The 17,266-nt window shown below is 44.2% G+C and overlaps 1 long non-coding RNA gene across 2 annotated transcripts; it reads left to right on the top strand.

The window, feature by feature from the left end:
* Window positions 1–11,869: 11,869 nt before the first annotated feature.
* Window positions 11,870–15,143, top strand: LOC148002832 (uncharacterized). Of its 2 annotated transcripts, none has more exons than XR_015631208.1 (3): window positions 11,870–11,938; window positions 14,195–14,700; window positions 15,011–15,143. It is a non-coding gene; the product is annotated as an uncharacterized LOC148002832 (long non-coding RNA). The 2 variants fall into 2 exon arrangements; XR_015631207.1 differs by lacking the exon at window positions 11,870–11,938 and adding an exon at window positions 13,015–13,705.
* Window positions 15,144–17,266: the final 2,123 nt, after the last annotated feature.

The raw sequence follows: 17,266 nt of genomic DNA, 5'->3' as shown, positions 1-17,266 counted from the left end.
ATTTGCATATCAGCAGAGTGTTCCGTTCCACTTTTACCTTTTTATCATGCAAGTTTGGGAGCAGTTTCCATAGTAACTTCTTTATAGCGACTTAAGTGTCCAGGGTTGAAAAATAAATGAGAAGGCGCCCATCCCTTCTCAGGGAAAATGTATTCTTCGCTAAATGAACCAACAGTTTTGAAGTAAGACTAAACCGATATGTGCTTTGAAAGACAACATACTCAGCTGTCTGTTACATGCAATGAACATGGACAGTGGACATGGATTGCTTAGCCCAGGCGGTTGGCTCTCGAGTAGTTCCTTGGGAGAGGCTCAGAGCACAGTATGGCAGCCATGGGACAACACTTTTACCAAAGATTGCTGTCAGGGGTCTAGGATTTCCAGGTTCACAGCTTCTTATTCAAATAATTGAAATAAGAGCTTACACTGATTTTCAAAGCAGCAAGGAACTTTATTCATAACAAAGCAATAGAAAAGATTAGCATACACTGCAAAGCAGCAGCGGGCTATGCAAGCGAAAGACTTAAGGACCTTGATTGATGCTTGGCCCTCCCTTTCGGGGAGTTTAAAAGGAGAGATTTGGTGGCTAAAGGATGTCATGGGAGTTCTGATCGATCGATTATGTCATAGGATCATTTTTACGCTGCACATGTTCCTTCCCAATTATGCACAGGCATAAGATGGTAAATAGGTGACTGTCCCCTAACGGTCATTTGAAGACATAATTTTTTTTTCCCCCGGAGCTGGGGACTGAACCCAGGGCCTTGTGCTTGCTAGGCAAGCGCTCTACCACTGAGCTAAATCCCCAACCCCTGAAGACATAATTTTGCCTTACTGTCCATGCACCCAAAAGCATTTCAGGCTGGATAGGTATTTCTGGTCTTCACAGAAGGTACATTGGGATTATAGTTGGACAGAAAATTGTCCAAGTTTAATCATTAAGTGAGAAGAAATTCACTCTATTGTTCAGGGGAGGATATGGGTAATTAGATGTAGGTTCTAAGGTTTCTAGGTGTGTTGTTCAGAGAGGGGTTTGTGTTCAAGGTATTTGAAGAGGGGTGTGTGCATAACTCAAATTTACTATCGTCCCAGGTTACTAGACTCTTCCGTGTTTGTCTGCTTCAGTGCTATCCAGATTTCCAAGAGGACCAGTTGGGTGGAACATGGTGGCGCACACCTGCAATGCTACACCTGGGGACTCAATAGGGAGGACTAGCATGAGTTCTGGGCCAACACGGCTACATACTGCGTTTCAGGACAACCTGATCTACAGAATGACATGCTACCTAAAAAAAAAAAAAAGAGGGAGGGTTTTCAGCAGCTAAGAGCACTGGCTTGGCTGCTCTTCCAGAGGACCAGGGTAGCTTACAACACCCTATAACTTCAGTTCATCAGGTTCTAATGCTGTCTTCTGGCTTCCATGGAAACCAGGCACACTAGTGGTGCGCAGATATACATTCAGGCAAAACACTCAGAAAAGAAAAAGAAACGGACAGTACGGTAATTCAAAATGAAAACAAAAAGTAAACAAAACAAGCAAGCAAATAAACAGACCAAAAGCCAACAGCAAAGCACCCAAACCCAAAGGGCCAAGTGCAAAGTGTGTGGCTGGCTGACACCTCTAGCCAGCCTTTGCTAGTTTGCCGGTTCTTCAGTTTCCCACTATGTGTCACTCCTAGTTTCACTGCTTAACACTAGATGGGAGAGAAAGAAAGACATGGGGGGGGGGGCAGAGACAGACAGACAGAAACAGAGAGACAGAGACAGAGAGAAAGAGAGAAATACCTGCATCTAATTTCTTTGTTTCTTCTTTGAGAATGACTACTAACAATACCCAACTAATATCCACCATCAGACACACACACACACACACACACACACACACACACACACACCCCACATACACACACACCACACACCACACACCACACACCACAGACACACACACACAACACACCACACACACCACACACACACACCACACACCACAGACACACACACACACACACACACACACACATACCACATACCACACACACACACCCCATGACCAACAACCGCCAACCCCACCTCTTGGGGTCCTAACATTTATATACCATCTGAAAAGTTCCCAGAATTTAAATGTCACACGATCACAAAAAACTATATGCAGCTGGCAAAATCCTGCCTCTCTCTGCTTCAGCGTGAGGCAAATCAGTCAGCTGCGATGGACAGTCTGAAGCAGCTCCATCTCCCCACACCCCACGAAAGCCCATTCTCATAATATTTCTGTGTTTTTACAAGAAACCAAAATTCCAAAATTGTCACTACAGACACATTCTAATGGCTTCCCTTCTAGGACCAATTGTTTCCATGCTCAAGATGTGCAGAAGGTGGTTTCTGCCCAATGTTCCACCCACTTCCCCGACTCGTGGGCAATCCGAGCTTGGTTGCAATGAATACTCACATGCCCACTCATTAGCTCTTCCTTCTCTGCCTTCACAGGTGGCAGGACTGCCTTGGGGCTTGAAACTTGAGCCACCTGTTCCTACTCTGAGTTCCCATTTTCTTTCCTACCCACCCCATAATCCTCTACATCACTAGTTCAGTCTTAGCTCCTAGTCTGTAGCTCCCACACTGACCCAGAAAGTAAAACTGCACATCTCAGCTTTCTGTATTTGGGTCCTGACTCTTGATTTCGATCATACATCAGTGTTCTTCCTCTTCAGGAGAACACTTCCTTTCCAAATGTATTGTGTGGGCTGCCACAAGAAGCCAGGTGGATTATAGATTGTGCAAGCCCTTGGAGCACCATTCTTATAGACTGTCATGAGTGGCTATATAATCAAGTAGGAAGACTGTGGTTAAAGAGTGTGGCATAAGAGTTGTGAAATAAATAGCTGGGTATTGTGGTACGCTCCCTCGGTCCCAGCACTCAGGTTGAACTGGGTGGATCTCTATAAATTCGGGGTCAGTCTGGTCTGCATAGCAAACTCTAGGCCTGCCAGGACTGCATAGAGAGACTCTGTCTCAAAATAATAATATAATCTAAGTTTTGACTGAGACTCTACGACTTGGAGTCAAGCTGGCTGGATTTAAAATTAGAATCCCCATTTTGCCACTCGCTAATTATAGAGAAATTATTTCGCATCTTCACCTCAGTTTTCTCTTAAGAATGGGAAGAATTAGAGATGTATCATGAAGATGTTTTTCAGACAACATCTTATAGCACAAAATTATCAGTAAATGTTAGCAACAGTACTACCATTCTAAATGGTAATTATATGAAGCCATGAATGTCATCCAGTACCAAGTATTTATTGGGTCCCTATGTTTCAGACACTGTACAGGGTGGTGGATATACAACTGTAGATAAGTTAAGCACCAAAACCAAGTTGATAAGAGTTTTATTGGGTAACCAAGGTACAGGTGAGGTTACTTGCTGAATACCATAGGGTGTGTGTACCTCCTCATGTTAAGTTCTACAAAGATTCAGTGCTCCTTAAATTCTATTTCATGGGGATAGAGAGCCAGCTCTGTGGTTAAGGGTGCTTGCGGCTCTTGAGGAAAACTCAAGTTCAGTTCCGAGAACTCACATTGGGCCACATGTAACTCCAACCCCAGGGGACTTAGTGCTTCCTGGCTTTTGCAGGCAACTTCATACATGTGGTACACACACACACACACACACACACACTAAATAAATAAATAAATAAATAAATAAATAAATAAATATTTAAAAATAATCCTACCTCACGGGGATGGGTTGATGACTCCACAGTTAAGAGCATCTGCTGTCTTCCAGAAGACCCAAGTTCACTTCCGAGCATCCATAACCACTTCTAACTCCAGCTCCAGAAGGTCAATTACCCCTCTGTAGGCACCCCCCCACAGCCATATACATAAACATAAATTTAAAAATTAATTTAAAAATTCTACCCCATTATTATCAAATCTCTCCTACAACTCCAAGCCTTTGACAATTCTTATAAGCAAGGGGTTTGGTTCACAGAGTATCCCAAACCTAGCCACCCACCAGCAATTCTTGGGCATCCTCCAAAATACCAGAGTCTTCTGGTCTACCTCTCAGACTTCTGGTTCAGTTTCTTCTACACATGCTTGTTAGCAGTGACATCGTCATCTAAATTCACATTCAACAGAACATGGGGGCCTTACAATATACCTCAGGGGTAGAGCTTTTGCCTAGTGTGCACAAGTAACATATATGAGTGAATGAGTGAGGGAATGAATAGTGAATGAATGATAGAAAGGACATTATTAACATTAGAAACCGAGACACTTGATTTGGACACATAATAAGCATTGTCAGAATTCTCCCTCTGATTTTCATTTTACCTGGATGCAGCTAGGCAGCTAATAGTTGAAAGAAAGAGGGCCTCGCCCCTTGGGAGGGATAGTTAACATTTGTTTTCAGTTAACCACACTTGGGGAAAGCAGGTAAGTTTGTCTCATCCAGGAGGCCAACATTAGGGATGATGATTCTGACCAGCCCAGTTTGGACCATGTATCCATCAAAGCTAAACATCTCCAGGGATAACTGACTGTTTTGGTTTGGCCCACATGCCTCTTCCTTCTCACAGCTGAATTTAAGGAGGGGGCAACCCTGACAGAGCCACACCACTAGGGAACTCTGACGCAGACAAAAGCAACCACTAAAGTTGAAGTTAGGGACTTTGAATTTTCAAATCAAGCAAAACAAAACCTAAGTAATTTTTGCCAGAGCCAGGAGTGCCCTACACTAGGTTTTACTGTTTTATTCTTCCTAGCTGTGTGAATTCTAAAGACAGCCAGGTGGGGGAGAGCAAAAATAAAAAGAAAGGTAGGAGGGATAATAGGTAAGATCCTTCAAGAAAGATGTGAATGCCATGTGGCTGTCGCCTGTTGCCATGTAGGCAGCAGGCAAGTTGACCATCCAGACTTGCCCTCGCTTACTGTCTGTCCTGCTGATATGGGCCGTTCCTGGCTGAAACTCAATCCCCTTCAGGCACTCAGTGGGGCTCAGATGGGCCTCCTCAGAAAGCTTGGTGGTATGCTGCAGAGGGAAAGCAGGCCATCCTGGAGATGGGCAGGCGTGAATAGGAGTAGCAATGGGAGCGTGTGCTCGCTGCCTGTGTGCCATCTGGCTGCTGCTCCGTGTCTTTTGCCTCCTGAAATAGCAGGGCCCAGGGTGGACAAGCTGCCACTGGTCTAGGCCTCTCAAAAACTTTATTTCTAGAAGGCCAGGATGGCATCAGCACGGCTGTGGGAACTCGTTCTACACAGCCAAGTCAAACGCAGACATTGGGTTGTTGTCAGGAACCATGGGCTAGCTCATTTCTTTTTCTTTTCTACATTTATTTATTTTAGCATTTTTGTGTGTATGGATGTTTTATCTGCTTGTATATATGTGTGCAGTGTGCATACCTGGTGCCTATGGAGATGGAAGAGGGTGCTGCATTCCCTGGAACTAGAGTTACGGACAGTTGTGAACTGTCATGTAGGTTCTCTATTCACTGGGCCAACTCTCTAGAAGGGGACTTTTGAATAAGGTCAAGTATCTTGAGAAAACCCACTGAAGTTTCACCAGTTCCTGAACTCTCTCAAGTTCTCTCAAGAATGCTGTTCTTGGGTAAGAGCTCAGTGAGTAGAACAGCTGTCTGATGGGAAGATGACTGACAGGTGGACTGCTTGCCTTTAATAAACAACAAATGTGACCAAAGAATGAGTTCTACTGAATGTGGTAGAAATAATCAGCACCAAGTGTCTTTCGGGAATAGCCAACATTTATGACTTGTGGGGCAACTAATACACAGTGGGATTAAGTACTAGATGTCACCTGAAAAACTTGATGTACAGGAGGGAACCCCTGTCCCGTACTCTGTCAACTTTATACTCAGGGACATGCAAATGAGACCGAGAGAGGACAGACTGGCTAGGAAGAGTTCATATATGTAAAGCACATCCATACAGGAGTGCTGGTGATCAGTCACATAGGGGGCAGTTAGAAATCTGGGCCCATATTCCTAACTCAGTAGGGGAAGAGAGCAGGGAGAAAAGACACCCATGGACAGGATAAGTGGACTCTTAGAAGAGCTGTGAAAGAGAAGTTTATGACAATAGTTTTCTATAAGGTTGTGACTGGTCTTAATGTTGTCTTCAGGGTCATAAAACCCCAGTCAGGGGGTTGGGGATTTAGCTCAGTGGTAGAGCGCTTGCCTAGGAAGCGCAAGGCCCTGGGTTCGGTCCCCAGCTCCGAAAAAAAGAAAAAGGAAAAAAGAGAAAAAAAAAACCCAGTCAGAGAAGGGCCTTTATGGTCAATTTACTCTTGGTCTCTGTCCTTGGGGCAGACGCCTTCCTGAAAAGGGAATTTATGGTAGTCCTCCTTTCTCAGAATCTTCTGTTATGAAGTCAGGTAAAGGGGATTTCCAGAAGGCTTCTTTCTTTTCTTTGTGAATCTCAAATGTCTTTAGCTTAATTAGTTAGGTAACTTTGGGGTTCTGCTGGGCCTCCACATTGTCCAGGTGGACACATTGACAGGTGTAGGAACAAAAGCCGGAGAGAGAGAGAGAGAGAGAGAGAGAGACGAGCCAGGGTTGTGTGCCAAGGACATAAGTGTCAGCTGTGCTACTGCAGGAGCCTGTGTCAAACCTGGTCTCTACCATAGAGCTAGCTGTGTGAAGTCAACTGTGACCAGTCAGGTCTAAGTACCCTCATTGTAAAATTGAGTCTGAGTCTTACTGGGTTGTTATGAGTAGTAGATGGGTTGAAATATATTAAATTTCTACCACAGGGGATGAAAAGATGGTTGAATAGTCCAGTGATCTCAGGTTGGGTTCCCAGCTCCCAAATCAATTTGGCCTTCATAGGATTCTATACACACACACACACACACACACACACACACACACACACACACACAGAACCCTAAAACCTAAAAAAAAAAAATTATCAAAGCACTTGGCATAGCTTAAGTTCTCATTAAATACAAGGTTGATTATTGCTGAGTTGTTTATATCCAGACAGACATCTCAGTTGATGTGGGAGAGCGTTCATTAACTCTTGTAATAAATATTTATTTGGTCACTTCATTGAAAATGAAATGTACTGTAAAAACCAGACCCACTTCCTGTTCTCAGGGAGTTTTCAGTCTCGAGGAGAATTTACATACAAAATAAACAATGCTGTGATCAGTTTGTCTTGCCAAACTCTGGTGGTGGCTATGAAGGACAGGACAGAGTGAGAATACAGTGTGGCACTTCATCTAGACGGGCTATGGGTAGGCCCAGGAAAGGCCTTTTGGTAGAGTGGTGCTTAAAGTAGGCATGGAAAGATAACTTTAAGGTGAGTGAAAGAAAGAACTGTCCAGGTGGAAAGATCAGTCTGTGTCAAGGCCTCAGGTAGGATGGCAACTAGTTTGTCCTGAGAGGAGGTCCTGTGGGGCTGGAAGGAGAGAAAGAGAAGGGCAGAGATGAGCTTGGGAGGCAAGCGGGAACCTGAGAGGTCTTTGTTTGCCCAACTCATCCTTGTGCTTCAAGTCCATCTGACTTGTGTGGACTTCATGGCCCATAGTATTATGGTTTCTGACTTACAAAGGTTCTGCCATTTGGGGGAGGGGGAGAGGAGCAGATGATTGGGAGAGGGAGGAGGTGGTTTGGCACCATAACTGCTTTGGGAACATTCTACTGGTAGGTGGCACTCCTTTATGGTTCTAGCTCTCCTTAAGGTTCCTTCCCTGAGTCTTCAGGCTTTGGGTGACAATGTTGGGTTTTTCTTCCTGTCTTAGTTAGGATTTCCATTGCTTTGAAGAGACACCATGACCAAAGAAACTCCTATAAAGGACAGCATTTAACTGGGGGCTGGCTTACAGGCTCAGAGGTTCAGTCCATTATCACCAAGTTTGGAAGCACGGCCGTGTCCAGCAGACAAAGTGCTGGAGAAGGAGCTGAGAGTTCTGCATCCTGTTCTGAAGGCAGCCAGGAGAAGACTGATTTCCAGGCAGCTAGGAGGAGGGTTTCTCAAAGCCTACCCCAACAGTGACACACTTTCTCCAACAAGGCCACACCTCCTAATAGTGCAACACCCTGTGGGCTAAGTGTATTCAAACCACCACACTCACTTTGCCCACTTTACTGTGAACTTCCCCTTGTTAGGGTTTTAGCCATGCTTCCAAACTCTACTCATACCCTGACTGACAGACAGAACCATGACTTGGAGTGTTTTTAAAGTTTTTCTTTTGTTTGTTAAATTATGAGTATGTGCCCAATAGTGTGGTGTCCATGGAGGTCAGATGAGCTGAAATCACAGATGGTTGTAAGCTGTCTGATGTGGGTGCTAAGACTAAACCTGGGTCCTTTGGAAGAACAGTACATACTTTTAACTACTAATCCATCTCTCCAGTCCTGAAGACTTTTAAAAAGGGCATTTAAAAATTTTTTTTTGTGGGGTTGGGGATTTAGCTCAGTGGTAGAGCGTTTGCTTAGCAAGCGCAAGGCCCTGGGTTTGGTCCCCAGCTCCGAAAAAAATAAAAGAAAAAAAATTTTTTGTATGCGTATGAGTGGGTGCATATATGCCACAGCATATATGTAGAAATCAGAGGAGAATTCAGTGGGGTAGGTTCTCTCCTCTCCTTCAACCTTTGTAGGGGTTCCAAGGATTTAACACGGGTTGTCAGACATGACAAGCACACGTTTTACCCAGTGAGCCTCGTTAACTTTATCCTGGCATGGAGGGCTGGCATGTCAAAGTAAGGACTTACTATTTTTAATAATTTTTTTTGTAGTCCCAGCTGGGCCTAAGACCCAGATCCTCCTGCCTCCCAAAAGCTAGGATTATAGGTATGTAGCCAAAGACGACCTTGAACTTGTAAACCCTGTAACTCTACCACCCAAGTGCTGGATTGTAGATATGCATCAACCTGCTCTGTCGTGCAGTGCTGGGGTTCAAACCCAGGGCGTCCTGCGTGCCGGGCAAGCATTGTACCCAATGAGACTCCTCTGCTTCTTTTAACATCTTTATCCTTACTTTTTGGACTGATATGGAGCCTACATTCCTTTTCAGAAGGCCTCATACAACTTCCATGCATCTACACTTCGAAGAGTCCTCTCTGCCTCCCACCCCCACCCCATATATTTCAGGCTCCTTGGGAAACTCGTGTTCCTCTCCTGCTTCTAGATGTGGGTAGAGAGAGATGCCTGGCTCTTCTTCTCTGAGGCAGATATTAACCATAGTCATCTCTGTAGATTTTTGAAGGATTTGCAAGCACCTCTTAGTCTGGGTACCCATAACTCTTTCCTGTTACTAGGAGCAGAAAACCTGAAGTGGTTTCCCATGACAGAGTCCAATCTCAGGCGTTCCTTCCTAGTTCCCACCTCTGGATGAGCAAATGCTTCTGTGGTTTTGCGCAGGTTAGGACTCAAGGCCAGCTAGCGGTTCAAGCGGTGATGGTGTGGGTCATCAGCTCAACGGGTACCACTGCAGCTTGTCACCATCCTCCTCCTTTCTCTCCATTGTCTGTGATGTCCTTTTTCTTTTGCTTTCACTTACGTCATATTTATCTTCACACAGTACTTTTTCTTCAGATTATGTACCTATATATACACACACACACACATTCATAAGTGGTACTTCTTGAGAATGTGTCTTCATGCCGTCTGCTGGATTTGTGCAGCTCTTTGGATGGGGAAAGTCACCAAGGCTTGGTTCACACTCTGTGTACAGAGTCTCCCAGAGGTGAGGCTGCTTCTTAATGTGTTTCATTTCACTGGTCCCAGAACCTGTGTCTTTGCTCTTGTTTTTTTTTTTTTTTTTTTTTTGGTTCTTTTTTTTGGAGCTGGGGACCGAACCCAGGGCCTTGCGCTTCCTAGGCAAGCGCTCTACCACTGAGCTAAATCCCCAACCCCGTCTTTGCTCTTGTTAATGCTAAGTATGTGTTCTGGTGGCACCCCATGATTATAGAATTTAAGCATCCTGTGCGTTGTTTTGCTTGCCTTGGTCTCTGTGGGGTGACACTGCTTTTCCGGTGCGCCAGCCATGTTTCTGACCGTGAGCTGAATCTCGAAGTGAAACTTATTTTCTCTCAGGCAGGCTTACCATTAGGAGTGTGCTTTTTCCATGATTCACCCCCAGAGAGTGTTGGGTCATGAACCTGGCCAGGAAAGTGAAGATCTGAGAGACCCAAATTCCTAATGGAAGAAAACCAAATGGAGGAAAAAAGATGGAATATTTATTACTCATTATAATAGTCAATATACTTAATAGAGATTCTTTCTCTTCAAAAAATTTGTTTTTGAGACAGGGTAACCTGTAGCCCAGGCTGGCCTAGAACTCTCTATGTATCTAAGGATCTTGAACTTTTAATATCCTTGCTTCTGTCACCAGGATACTAAGATTATAGGCAGGCGCTATGACAGCCAGTTTCTGCTCTGCTGTGAAAGAAACCCAGGGCTTCCAGCATGTGCGTAAGCACTTAGCAAACTGAATTACAACCTGAGCCCTCAACCTTTCTTCCTCTATAAAAGAGTCCATCATTATCTTAATGGTAAATATAACATGTGTCCCCCACCTATCCTTTAAGCCAGAAGTTCAACTCTTAGGTATTTAGCCAAAAGATCAGAAAGCTATATAAAAATACTATGGAAAAATGTCCTTAGCAGCTTTATTCATCACAGCTGAAACCTAAAATGTGCAGCAACGGGGTTTTGATGAATTGACTGGTTTACGTCTGTAGTTGGAGTGAAATCTGACTCAGTAGGAGAAGTGAATAAATGACTAAGATAGGCCACATCCTGGGCTCACAGTGAGCAAAAGCACTTGGGGACTAAACGATGTGATTCTATTCTTTTGAAACACTAGAACAGGAAAAGATGAGGTTGAAAAAAAGTTGACACTGTGGTTGCCTGAAGTGAGGTAGAAAGAATTGTGGGAACAGGAGAATTAGAAGGGAAAGCACCGGTGTCGTCACTTCAAAAATCAGAATGATCTGAAAACTCATGTTTTCTCTCCTCTTTAGCAATCTTGTTTAAAACTCATTGGATTTTCCCACCCTTTGTGCTGTCCACACAGCTGTAAACGAACATGTATGTAAGTAGGTCTTACATCATGCCATGAATGTTTCTTGCTTTAAAAACTAACACAGGGCTGGCGAGATGGTTTAGCCTATCACCAAGTCTACGTTCGTCCTCTAAGATCCCCATGACAGAAGCAAAGAACTGATTCTCGCTATCTTTAGCCCAGGCTAGCTCTAACTCTCAAGGATGGCCTTGACTGTATTATCTTCCTGCCCCCACCTTGTGAATGTCAGGAATGCTGGGATTATAGATAGGCGTGGGGAAACCATGCTTGTTTTATGCAGTGCTGGGAATCAAAACCAGGACCTTGTGCTTCCTAGGCAAACAACAGTCCCATCGAGCCATGCCAATAACCCAGGTATTTATGTTCTTGAGGACCTATCTAAAACTCTGCTGCCTTATCTAAGGCCTACATTTTCTTTCAAGAGTTTCACAGATTTAATTTTTATATTCAGATGGTCCTTTTCAGTGACTTTTCTCTTTTCCTTTTTCTCCTCTTCCTCTGTTTTTTTTTTTTTTTTAAAGACCTTGCTATATTGTCTAGATTGGTCTCAAACTTGCAATCCTCCTGCCTCTACCTCTAGAGTGTGAGGTTTATAAGCATGTGCTGATGCTACTGGATTTCAGTAGAAGAGAGAGAGAGAGAGCCAGTTGTCCCAGCACCGTTTCCTGAATAGATTATCTTTTCCTCTGATGATTTGTTTTGGTGCCTTGCTGAAAATGAATCGATCCTTCTCAGAAATGAATTCCCAGTATCAGTGATAATAACACAAACGATTGCTGGCTTGTAGGTTATCTCAAAAACCTTGGCTCTTTCCTACTCTGAGGCCATTTGTTTCAGAAACTGCTCTGGGATTTGTAATCTGTACCAAGCACACTGAAGCACCAGAAGGGTAAGCGTCTATAGGGCGTGTGGGTAAATAACGCCAAATTTCCCTTATCTATTGGGTGGGGAACTAAGAGTACTTACACATAGAGTGTTTATGAGGATGGAGTAGGGTTGAAAAGACGTCTTTTGAACCATACGCTAGGGGGACAATTGTATAATATTTTACAACATACAGAAAGCAAACTTAATGCTCTGGCGAGATTTGGTCCAGGATGCCAGAAAACGAGCCTTGCTCTTTGATTAACTGGCTGAATGACCTTGCCCGGTCGCTTGACTCTCACCCAGCGTCTCAATTTCCTGGTCTACTGAATGCAGGCAATGTCGCCAACTCTAATCACTGTTCAAAATTATTAGACTGAAACTGGGGAGTGTGTATGTGCACAAGGGCACCAGGAAACCTGTTATTCTGGCCACCGTGAACAATTTACGAATTACTTTCATTCAAAAAAAAAATCATCTTTGACTCGTTTACGGTAAGTGATTTATCCCTCTTGGGGACCAACCGCAAGCAATGTTTACCCCAATAAAACATTAACATGAGGTTTCTTACCACTTATCTGGGCAAAGGCCAAGGCTTGGTATTTGGCTCAAAGAAAAGTAGTTATACATTGTTTAATAGCAACCAGGCCCTTAGGCAACTCTCAGTAAATGCTTTTGGTGTCTGGATTAGAATGTAACTCGGGATCACCTAAACCACACACTTTTATTGATGGCTTAGACCATGGAGGGAGCATGCTTTACCAAAAAGGAAGAGTCCTGGGGCAAGATACATAGCTTAATTGATAGAGTCCTTACCTGACCTGCAGGAAGCCCTGGGTTTAATCCCCAGTATCACATAAACGTGGTGTAGCAGTCCATGCCTACAGTCTTAGCACTTGGGAAGTAGACACAACAGGACCAGAAGTTCAAGGTCATTCTTGGCTATGTAGTGAGGAACTTGAGATTAGCCCTGATTCCCAAGATGCTGTCTCAAACAAACAAAACTCTGGATAACCTTAATTTACCTTGTGACAAGCCCAAGGCCTAAACCCTTTTTATCAGCTCCATTTACAACCCTGTGGAGTTAAGGGGAGGGAAAATAGTCTGCCCCAGGGAACTTGATTTGTAGGGAAGAAGCAGTGAGCCGAGTAATAGTTGCAGCCTAGCTGCCTCGTTGAGAAAGATATACATCAGGCAGCTTTTCTGGATGTTTCTCCCCACCCGGACAGGTCGTTTTAGATTCACTGGACTCTGGCAGTGTTAATCTCTGGGAGACTCAAATATGATCTAATGGTTATAGACAGGGCAAGGTAGAAAAAAAGCTCATTAGTTGTTTCTAAGTGTGTTACAGTGACACCAAAGAGGCGAAGCAACTGGAATATTTACCCCTGTGCCAAGTCTGGGCATTATTTTAATTTGAGTAACTCAAGCTTTGAGAATTTTTTTTTAATCCACAGACATTTTACCTGGCATAAGAAGAGGCCTTGCTGTGGGCAAGAATATCACTGCACAGAGGATGGGGTTTTTCCAGAAAGTGGCAAAGGAGGCAGAACGTCATGAGAATGAGGATAGAGTAACATGATTAAGAGCTGGAGTTTTCCAAAAGGGAACTTCCTTTGGGAATGTTTCCTTCTTAGGGGCTTTCCCTTTTAACCACAAAGAGTCACACTTGTTATATACTTGGGACATGATTTATCCCAGATTCTGAAACTGCCTTTTGCATCTCCCGTCAGTAAAGTGTAAACATAACCTGATGTGGTAGCATGTGCCTGTTGTCTCAGCACTTGGCAAGGTAAGGCAGAGATCAAAACCAGTTTGAGGCCTGTAGGTTCTACATATCGAGAGCCAAGCCATGCCGAAAACAACAAAAGAACTCGCACACAACAACCTCTCCTTCTCCTCCTCCTTTTTCGATTTATTTATTTATTTAATGTATGAGTACACTGTAACTGTCTTCAGACACACCAGAAGAGGGCATCAGATCTCATTACAGATCGTTGTGAGCCACCATGTGGTTGCCGGGATTTGAACTCAGGACGATTGGAAGAGCAGTCAGTACTCTTAACTGGAGCCATCTCTCCAGCCCCACACACAGCTTCTTATCAGCTGTACCTCAGTTTCCTTACCTGTGAAATGGAAATAATTCTACCCTCTAGGGCTATGGTGAGGGTGACTATATGAGCCCTTAGAAGGAAGGAAGGAAAGGAGGAAGGAGGGAGGAAGGAAGGAAAGAAGGGCTGTCTCTTTTGTCAGATCCCTTTCTCCATCTCCCTTCCTCCAGGTCTTCAGAGTAATCTGTTGCCAGAGAAGAAACAGCTCAAAGCAGCAATGTCAAGATGTTTCTGGAAGGAACAAGCTCTTTCCCTTATGTTGGAGAGGGAGGTAACAGTCTGGATGTCGGTTAATAAGCACCTGGAGAGTGTCCCAGAGGCCAAGAGCTTCAGCCTCATGGACTGAAAATTTGCCTTTGTATGTGTTGTGATGGAATCGTGAAACGGAGTGTCCTTCCATATGTTATTAAGACCATCAGTGAAAGCTAAAACAGCACTAAAAACATGCTCTCCAGACAAAAAGAGCTGCATTACTTTGAGAATGTAGTATGCATTCGAGTCCTGCCTGCGGAGTTTCCTTTTGCTGCAGAAGAGAACCTTGGATCTCAGAGCTGAAGGCAACAAACAGCCTGAGCTGGGGAGATGGCCTGCCTTGCAAGCACAAGGACCCAAGTTAGAATCCCCAGAGCCTTGGAAAGCAAAGTGGTAACAAGTCTGCAGTCCCAGAGCTCCTACGGTAAGTTGGTTTGTGAGGACAAGAGCTTTTCCCTAGAGGCTTGTAGCTTGAGTGACATATGCAAGAGATCCTGCCTTAAATGAGGTTGAGGATGGATGCCTAAGGTTGTCTTCCGATCTCCACATGAACATGTGCACACAGCATGCACACATGCACACACAGCATACACAGTATGCACACATGCACACACAGCATAAATGCATACACACGTGCTGCACACACACATACACAGCACACACAGGTGCATGTGTTTGCACGCATGTCACACACACTTCTCATACACTTATTTTTTCCGCTCTGTTTCTTTTAGCTTCCTGCCACTGCTCTAGCACATCTCAGTGCTGAAGAGAGGGTACTCAGAACAAATGGGACCACAAGCACTCCGTTTGAGGAAGACCTTGTTAAGTGCTTTTTGTCTTAAAAATAAACAGTGCTGAACTGAAGCAAGTTGTGGTGGCATGCCCATGAAATCCTAGCACTTGAGCGGTGGACACAGGACGATCAGGAATTTCAGCTTGCCCTTAGTTACATATGTTAGAGGTTAGTCTGGGCTACTTGAGCCTCTCATTCATCTTCCCCCTCCCATTTCCTCAACTCTTTCTTACCCTCCCCCGGCCCCCTTTCTGTGAGGCTGAGGTTCAATTTAAGGATTTAAGCACTTTAGGCCTCCTCTCTACCTCTAAGCTGTATCCCTAGCTAGCTAGCCCTTGAGGCGGTTCTCTCTTGACTCAAAGGTCTGCCTTCAATTTACTCTCCTCTCCCAGTTCCTGCCTTTCAACAGGCAGCAGCCGGGAGTAAGGGAAAGGGCATACAAGGTCCTAGGTTTGTCTGCCTCAGTTTCTTTCCTGCTTGCCGGTTTGGCAACTAAGTATTCGATTCCTTTGTTGTAAATGTGGCAGTCTTGATTTCCTCCCTGCCCCCTGACTGTGTAAAGATGCACTGGCAATGGATATTTAGTTACTATTAGGTCTCAAACCCGGGACAAAGAGCTGAGGTACGAGTAACATATCAAAGCCGATTCTGGCCACCAGGTTCTCCCAGCAACCCCCAGTCCCTATCTACTACAGGGTATGGCCCTAGCTTGAACTCTCCTGCCCAGGAACTGAGCTGTCCTTCCCTTAACTGCTATTCGCTACATAATCCAGTAATTTGGGGCACGCTGGTCCTTTTTACCCCCTTTTATCTTTTTGGCCTCTTGGTCTCCTAGTCTCCTTCCCCTTCTCCTCACATGGCCTGGTTCAGACTGCTGGTCATGCCTATTCTGCACTTTCCCAGATAGCCCTGCCTCTGGCTATGCTCTCCCTCATATCTACACCAAACCATCTCCACCATATCTAAGAGCCATCATGTCCTTTTTTTTTTTTTTTTTTTTTTTTTAGTTTTTATTTATTTTTTCATTCGGTGACTATAAAGAGAGAGGGCTAATGTTGCCAGGTGCCTGGAAGCTGGCTGGTACTCTATACAGCACTTCGAGCATTCTCTAGCAATCTCATTGTGATCCTTTAGTATTTTACTCTTCTCCTTCTGCTAATTTAGCTCGTTGGGATGCATGGCTTACTCATTCATTCATTCATTCATTCATTCATTCATTCGTGCATGAATGCATTTGTTTGTGTATTCATAAACTTAGTTTTTTAAAATTATTACATTTACTTACACACACATAGGTAGACTGACACACACACACATACACACACAGGGGGGCGCAGAGAGAGAGCGAGAGCGAGAGAGCGAGAGCGAGAGAGCGAGAGAAAGAGAGAGAGCGAGAGAAAGAGAGAGAGAGAGAGAGAGAAAGAGAGAGAGAGAGAGGGGTGGGTCTGAGGATAACTTGTACAAGTTCACCATGTGTGTTCCAGGATTCAAACTAAGGTTCTCAGGCTTAAAAGCAAGTGACTTTATCCACTGAGTCACCTCAACAACCCCATATAAGCTTTCATTTTTGGAAAATTTCAAACATGTATGAAGCCTAGTGTACCCCTCACTCAGGATTGTTGACTCATTTCTGCTCTTGTTTCAAAGATACCACCATCTCTGACACTAGTTCTTTGTCTTATCCCCTTCTACCCTGGTCCCTCCCTTCTAACAAGGAGGTAGCATTCTATGTTTAAGTATTTTTTTTTTCTTTTTTCTTTTTTTTCGGAGCTGGGGACCGAACCCAGGGCCTTGCGCTTGGTAGGCAAGCGCTCTAACACTGAGCTAAATCCCCAACTCCTGTTTAAGTATTTATAACCATATTATATGTAGCCATACAGCATACATCCACTGATATATTGTGCATGTAAGTGCAAATGTGTTTGAACCAGCGGAATGAAACCACCTTTCTCTGTCTTGCTTTCCGGTTTGTGGCCATACCTTGAGTACTCACGGCACTCCAGGGACTCTCCCCATAGACATGTTATTACTCATTCAGCCAGCTCCCTACTACGAACATTTTGATTATTTCTATTCTTTTACCATTCCAATTGTCCTGTTTTGCTGCTTCGCTTGTTCGTTTGTTTTTGTCCACAGAGATACAAGCCAGGGTCATCTGGGAATAGGGAGCCTCAATTGAGAAAGTGCCTCTTGG

The sequence above is a fragment of the Rattus norvegicus genome, chromosome 10 (genome assembly GCF_021556685.1).
Source record: "Rattus norvegicus strain SHRSP/BbbUtx chromosome 10, alternate assembly SHRSP_T2T, whole genome shotgun sequence".
NCBI classification, from domain to species: Eukaryota; Metazoa; Chordata; class Mammalia; order Rodentia; family Muridae; genus Rattus; species Rattus norvegicus.
This window is presented reverse-complemented; position numbering and strand designations above follow the sequence as displayed.